Source organism: Macrobrachium nipponense, chromosome 9 (assembly GCF_015104395.2).
Source record: "Macrobrachium nipponense isolate FS-2020 chromosome 9, ASM1510439v2, whole genome shotgun sequence".
Taxonomy (NCBI): domain Eukaryota; kingdom Metazoa; phylum Arthropoda; class Malacostraca; order Decapoda; family Palaemonidae; genus Macrobrachium; species Macrobrachium nipponense.
The window spans coordinates 85,959,334-85,967,557 of NC_061110.1; the positions used below are offsets into that span (position 1 = coordinate 85,959,334).

At 33.7% G+C, this 8,224-nt stretch overlaps 1 long non-coding RNA gene across 1 annotated transcript; it reads right to left on the minus strand.

Annotated features, from left to right (window-relative positions):
• Window positions 1-1,738: 1,738 nt before the first annotated feature.
• On the minus strand, window positions 1,739-3,923 carry LOC135218453 (uncharacterized). Its single transcript, XR_010315332.1, has 2 exons — window positions 3,793-3,923; window positions 1,739-2,378 (listed from the first exon to the last, which is right to left on the minus strand). It is a non-coding gene; the product is annotated as an uncharacterized LOC135218453 (long non-coding RNA).
• Between the last annotated feature and the right edge of the window lie 4,301 nt (window positions 3,924-8,224).

Consider the following 8,224-nt stretch of genomic DNA (forward strand, 5'->3'; position numbering starts at 1 on the left):
ATAGTTGAGCAAAGGGAAAATTTACGATTTGCTATTCCAGCTGTAGCCTATTTAACAATCGTCAAGTCAGTGCCAACCTTCGGAAAACTAACATCATCAACAGAAATTCCCGACAGGATTGCTACTCGTGCCCAGGTATAAGCACCATGAGACCTTTCTAGTTTCAGGTTCAAAAATGCACAAAAAATCAACGTGCGGGAGTGGGAATCTGGTCAGTTACTCTAGTTACTTTGTGCAAACTTCTGCTAATTTGTGAAATGCCTGGAGCTGCCATTTTAAGCACATTAATGTCCTTGCGAAGGATTTACCTTAGTTTTTCCCCAAGTCTTCATAAGATCTTGCATTCTTTAAGTCATAATAAAGCCTCTCATAACAGCATAAGTATAGTGGAATGGAATACAAAATCTAGGCCAAAGGCCAAGCGCTGACACCTGTGTGGTTATTCAAGGCTGAAAAGGATATTGATAATATAGAGATTTCAAAGACGTTCTTTGTGGCAATAGATTTTACTCAGGAATGCAACTCAAAATAATTCACAAATCTTTCCAGCATCAACGTTAACTCTGCCGGGACTCACACTTCCCAGTTATCGTCGGGATCCGTTGTAACTCAGGGTTCGACTGGAAGCAGCAGTTGGCTGATTCGTATTCTGCTTCAAAGTCTCCTGAGTGACTCTTGACAGTCATCTCGGCATGTATAGTAGCAGTTTCCTTTCCGGAGATGTCTCTGGACATCTTCATTTCGAACTAACCAATGACGAGAAAGTGGCCAATGTTATTCATTGGCATGATACGCTATTTATTTACTTGGAGTGGCTTTACAAAGAATTCTTTAAAAATGACCAAATTACGAGTTCCCTAACTTATTATGAATATGTGAACATAAACATAACCTGAGAGAATTCCGAGCATCTTGTATATAGAAAATATTTTAACTCTCGTACTTGGTACCTTAACCATTTGCTTCATGTATGAATAGTCACTGGCACAGAATTCATCACATGACCTCATCAATGCAAGTTACAAATCACATCGTAGCCAGTTGCCCAAAAAGGAGCTTTTCTTTCCTGTGGCACAAATCTTTAGACAATATAGTGAATGTGATAGATTGCTGGGGCCACAAGTGACTGTAGGGTACTCTAAGATCCTAATAATTGATGCTTATATGCCCCGCGAAAATAACAATAATTTTGATCGATACAATATGATCGTAGGTGAGTTACACAGCATGTGTGTATGTGTGTATACATACATAGATGGGTAGACTGCCCAGCAAATTCTCTAAATCTACAAACCATTAATCTGAGGTGTATGGACAATCTCTCCGTAAGCACTGGCCAAAGGAATGTCTATGACATAATCACTAGGCAGTGGTTTTACGAATGGAGTTCATCTTGGAATTGAGAGCTATATACGCATTTTACACCACCTCAAAATTCAGGAAACACAATATGGAGTTGTATCATGAAAAACTCAGTTTGAGTTTGTAATTTCTTCTCCTCAAGAATTCATCTTCAAATTTACACATCTTTTTGCTGGAGCAGAAAATTCCTTCAATATCTTTCAGGATGTTCTTCATAATAAATAAATAAAAACTTCTCAGTGATTGGGAAAAGTATTAGCTAAACACTCCAGTAGTTACTCGCGTCATAATTTTTCTAAAGACTAAAATTGTTTCCAAAAATATACTCTTAGGCTCACTTGCCTTGTCGCACTACTTGTTAAATGAAACAAAAAACTTGCATAGGATGCTTTTATTGCATGAGAACTGACAGTGCACAAGGAAAACCAAAATTTGTTACAAATCATCATATCTTGTCGTGCCACAACTGGATCCATCGCTTGGTCGCTTCATTGGTGTTCAGGAGGTCTTGATCTGTGCAGGTGGTTACTATCGAAAGCCTTTTAATTCATCCTTATATCAATGTTGTTGTGTAATACTACAAGAAATGAATGTATATTGACTTTCTACTTTGAAATTCATAGAAGAAAGTGAGGCAAATTCAAGCTAAATGATTTAGGTGCTTCAAAATGCATAAAGCGGGACACCTTACAGGATAAGAATTTCGTAAGTTCTTCTGTCATAAAAATCATTGAGTTACAAGAGCGAGCGTCACAAAAGCCATAGAACAAAGACCCTTTCTGCCTAGCGTTCTTCTTCTTCCCGCGCTCTTAACTCTCAGCTCGCTAAGGCTTGGAGGTACCCACATCTATGCAAGGGCAGCATGGCTGCTTGACAGTGCGAAAGGTTATGACGATACTACAATGACCTGAGATTCCGAACCTGTGTAGAGTACTGGAGCACTTGCAGCATCGGTTTGTATCGATGGTAATTTTCGTTAAAGCTGGGTCGGCCACGGACGAGGGCACTTTGGCTACCTGATGGCAAATTAAATTGTAAGTTTTCCTTTCGGTAAAACATGATTATATAGAAATAAGTTTTTATATAAGCTTACAAGAACATGAGAGGTTTATCGAATGTGATAGCATTAAAAAAAACTAGTGCGTATTTTATAGCTTTGGTGACACAGAGTTCCAGTTTAAGCCTTTTACCATTTAGAGTAGAATATAAATGCCTAGAAAGCTTAACGATTGGTGTAATATTTCGTATAACCGTAGCTACGAAAAGTGGCTACTGTCACTAGAGGAGATCGGGGCTTGGGTTTGGGTGGGGTGCGGTTAATTGCAAGGGGGAAAAAAAACAAAAAGTCGAGGAGATTCATGGTCCGGACAGTCTCCCGTACTGAATGGACTCACGTGTTTAACATAGCACCGAAGTCCAATGGAGCCGTTTTAAAGACAAATGCCATCTTCTACTACTTACTACTTTTTACGCAATGAGGAGCTTTCGTGAAAGCACACAGATTGAATACAGCTCCCAACAGATATCCCTGTATAGGCCTAATGCCATTCAAGGTTTGTTCAAAAGACATGGCTAGGCAATTTGTGTTTTGATTGCAAACTGCAGGAGCTTTAGCAAAATGCAATTATCCAAATTACTCTATTCGTATTGAATTCACTATTATATTTTTACCATTATTAGACTACTCATTCTGCGCACACATCGTTAAACAACATACCTAGAATTCATTGCTTTATTAGAAACTTGAAAAATAGAGCAGCTATGCATAAGGGAAAAAATTAGATGAAATCTACTATAGCTAAATTGATAGATAGCATTCTGAAAATAACGAAGAGAAGTGACCGTGTCGCCATCACACTTAGCTGTTAATAATACGATTTTATTTATTAGTTTTCTTTTTTTGGCCTGGCTTAGATCAATATTTTCTTCTTTTGTTAGGTCCGACTTACTTTTACACAGATTTCTACAAACTTCCATCCTTCAAGTGACAGGCCTCTTTGCTTTATTAGGCTGTTCGCCATGTATACATTCTTATGAAAATCAATGGGTAGATAAATTACAGGGAAGGAATTGTCTTAGTAAATAAAAAAATAAAAAATAAATAAAACTAAAAAAAAAATATATAAATAGACAGATATGTTACAGTCACGCTTACGTTACTCCTACAAACGCTCTTAAATGAATTAAAGATAAAATCGCTTCGTGGACAATAAGGTTTCCGGCTCTCTATTTACGAAACTCTGACTGGATTATTAGAGCAGCAACGCGACTACAAACATTTTCCCAGTGCAGGTAAACTAACCGAAGCAGTGATCTCTACACTTCCTTTCTCTCATCAATATTATTATTATCTATAAAACGAACAGTATCTTACTCAAGTCCTTATTCCGAATCATGGAAAGACAAATGAGTCTATTTTTGAGAACTTACGTCTGCTGGTTCGGGAGATGGCGATGCTTCGGCGTGGAAATAGCAGGCTACCGCCACCAACAGAAGAGACAAGAAGTAGATCTTCATTGCGGAAAAGACTTCTTTTTTCACTGATTTAGGCTGAAGCAAGAAAACCTAAAAAAAATAAAAAAAAATTAGACATAGCAGTGTTTTATTTTCCTTGAGAAAAAACAATTTTTTTTTATTCCTAAACCAAATGTAGGCCTTATTAATTAAGTCAGGACACTCACGAGATAAAAAAAATGGTTTTGAAGGCAGTATGGTGGAAATGTTTTTGTAAATTTAATAAGTTTCATAAAACAAAGTAACTAATGAAATCACATATGATGCCTTAATCGTGCTTTGCTTAAACTTCTCTTGTAAAGACATGAATGAAAAAACAAAATCAGATAATAGGACTCAAATCTTCATCTACGATAATAACAACCATGACAATGATGATAATGAAGATGATATTAGTTCCGCATCTTTCAGACGACTCTTGAGGTAATTGGAGTAAATAATAAACCAATCAGTAATGAGGTATCCTCCTTCGTCAAATAATGAAGGTATAAAACGGTGAATCATTTATGCTATTAAAAATTCGACTAGGTTAAATAGAGAGATTAATTGCACCTTCTATATTACTGAAGTAAATCACACATGTTTCCAAAAGCTCATAACAAGAATAATATTCAATCTAAATTCAAAAAATGTTTGTTAAAATTTCTTATGCTCCCGAAAAAAAAACTAGTCTGAACTGAACAGAAAGTCAGTACCATATAAGGAACTTGTTATGATCTTTGAATAACTTACTAGATTCAACAAAGAAATTGTAAGCCAACAGTGTGTACTGAAGTACAACTCCATATATATATATATATATATATATATATATATATATATATATATGTATGTATATATATATATATATATATATATATATATATGTATATATATATATATATATATATATATATATATATATATATATATATATATATATATATATATATATATATATATATATATGGAAGTTGTACGTCAGTATCACACTGTGGCTTACAATTTCACATAAAAGAAATAATAAACAAGAATTAACAACACAGAAAAACTATTTTTTATGCTGTTAATTTTTCAGTATATAAAATCAAGAGAAGGAAGAATATCTTAGCATTCTAGCTGATGAATGAAGACAAAAGAAACCAAATAAATAAGAATTAACAAACATTAGAACACTAACGATTCACTTGGAAAAATATGATGATAAACGAACCACAATGAATAACAGAAACGATACAGGCCAAACAATGGTAAGAAAATCATCGGAGTAAAACCAAGAACTTGCCTTCTCTGAGCTGTGAGCTCTTGTCCTGTTGCTTACTTGATGTTCTGGGTCTTCTCTCCAAATTATATAGGTATGATCCTCCCTGCTGATGGAGAGGCTGGAGACTTACTGCTGTACATCAATGTCCTTGCTACTTATTTGCTTTGGTCCCCTCCCCCCCCACACCCCCAAAATCTTTATGAGATTTTACATTCTTTAAGTCATAATTAAGCCTCTCACAACAACATAAGCATAGTGGAATGGAATACAAAATGAAGGCCAAAGGACAAGCGCTAGAACCTATGTGGTCATTCAGCGCTGAAAGGGAATTTAATAGTAAAGAGATTTCAAAGATCTAACAAAAGAGACGACGCAGTTACAATATGAATTAACTGTTGGGAAAGGACGGGAAAGTAATTGGGATGAAAGTGAATACTTTTCACCGCCACAAACGATTTCTTTTAAATACAAAGAAGATCAAATAAAAGGCAGCAAAGACATTTCTAGAGGCGTAAATTCGTTAAGTAATTATCGAAAATAACCGATGATATCGGTCTCCATTTTTAGTCTCCCCAATTTCTAGGCGATGTAAGATGCATCTATTGGCTCTCACTTCAAAGATGGACTCTGTTCGTAAAGCCTCTTCGTATTGGTTATTCCACGAACGGTCCTTTGACCAATGTTTTTGGGTTTTGGGAGTGTTTGTCTGTACACATCAGAGTAAGTACTTCGAGGAGAATTCAACAGCCAGTCAACCCTATTATATATAACTATATATATATTAATAATATTATATATATATATATATAATATATACAGATATATAAATATTATATATGTATATAAATGTATATAAATGCATTTATAATTTATATATATTTATAATTGTTTCATTTTTTTAAATTTTTATTTAAAATAAAAAATTATATATATAATATATATATATATTATATATATATATCTATATAAATATAACTATACATGTTTATAAATTGATAAGAATATACATATATATAGAATAATATATATATATATATATATATATATATATATATATATATTTATATATATATATATATATATATATATATATATATATATTAATATATATATATATATATATATATATATATATATATATATATATGGGGATACAATCCACAATGAAGTAAAATCCTCTTGAAGTTTAAAACAATTATATTATATTTTGTACAGGATTAAAGCTTTCGACCATCAACTGTGGTCTAGTTCACTAAAATGTCCATTTTAGTGAACAAGACCACAGTTGATGGTCGAAAGCTTTAATCCTGTACAAGATATATATATTTTAAACTTCAAGAGGATTTTACTTCATTGTGGATTGTATCCCCATTTACTAGAGGTACGACATAGTACCTGGCTTCTGCATATATATATATATATATATATATGATATATATATATATATATATATATATATATATATATATATGTATATATATATATATATATATATATATACACATATATATAAATATATATATATATATATATATATATATATATATATATATATATATATATATGGAGATAAAATCCACAAATGATGTCAAATCTTTATTTAGTTATATAAAATGTATATTTCTTGTACAGTAAATTACAACTTTCGACCATCAGCTGTGGTCTTGTTCACTAAAATGTGGTATATTGTCTACAGAACTGACATGTAGGAGCACAAAAAAAAAAAAAATTTTCTCATGGTAGCATTTCAAACAATATAGATTCGGTAACAAACAAGCTAATTAAGTATTATGTATGAACAGGCGGTTGAGCCCTCGTCCCTTCCAGAATTTGCTTACATGTATGCATGTATGTATGTTTTATATGCATATATGTATGTAATACACATATGTATGTATACATATATTACTGAGTTAATGGACTTCCTGTCTCAGGTGACACACCTGCCGCCTTATTTCACCTGGGTATAAGAAGGGGTTATCTCCGTGGGGTTTTCAACGGCCTCCAATAGGCGTTAGTTTCCGGCACTCACAAAGCATTTATGGATGAGGTTGATACCCCATCAGTCGGTCACCTATAACAGAAGTAAAGGGGCTAAATCTCTTTTATATCTCTGGAATAAGAGACAGACATGCAGAGAGAGAGAGAGAGAGAGAGAGAGAGAGAGAGAGAGTTGTTTGTATGCCAAAAAAGCTTAAGCAAATCTCATGGCCATTTGCATTTGTAGAAAGATGGACAAGAAATTTTCTTCTACGAGAGATAGAGAGACAGAGAGAGAGAGAGAGAGAGAGAGATATGGACAAAATGACATTTGGCGTTTCCTGTTATTTCGAAAAACCTGCGACCACAAATGTATCGAAAAATTCGCGTGCACCGTAATTATTGCGATAATTATTGAGAGAGAGAGAGAGAGAGAGAGAGAGAGAGAGAGAGAGAGAGACTCTTTTTGCGTATACCATTATTTCCGTCTTTCTTGAAATTTATGTATTTTTGCTATACAGTGAAATTTACGAAAGGTATGATTGACGTTAAAGTGTTCGGTCGCCGAAGACAAAGGGTAAATTTCCTTGAGTTTTGCCCGATTTACTGCTCTAATTATAGAGAGGAAATTTTGAAAGATGTGTCCTTCATTTATATACCTGATGAAGAATAAAACCGTGATATTGCTAACAGCCAAAGGCTGTTAAGGCAACTATACATTTTTCACAATCGGTATCATCTGCTATTACGTCAAGCTCAATATTATACCGCAACCTTGAATCAATCATCCTATTATGTCAAGCTCAATAGTACATGTAACCTTGTCTTTATTATACCGCAACTTTATCTCTCTTAATTACTCATCTACTATTACGTCAAGGTTGATATTATACCGCACCCTTGTCTCTCTGAATCACTTATACTCTTCTTCCAATTTTGTTAAAAATCTCCCCGAGGTGATTTCATCTTTGTTTGCAGATTTCCGATTACTGTGATTTCACTTATTATTACAACCACAAATGACAATATTCCAGCCACTGTGCGTTTACTTCCTCATTATTAGGTTAATGATTACTTACTGGTGTACTCTTTGCTCAGAGTCCAAATTACACTTGAATAAACTTT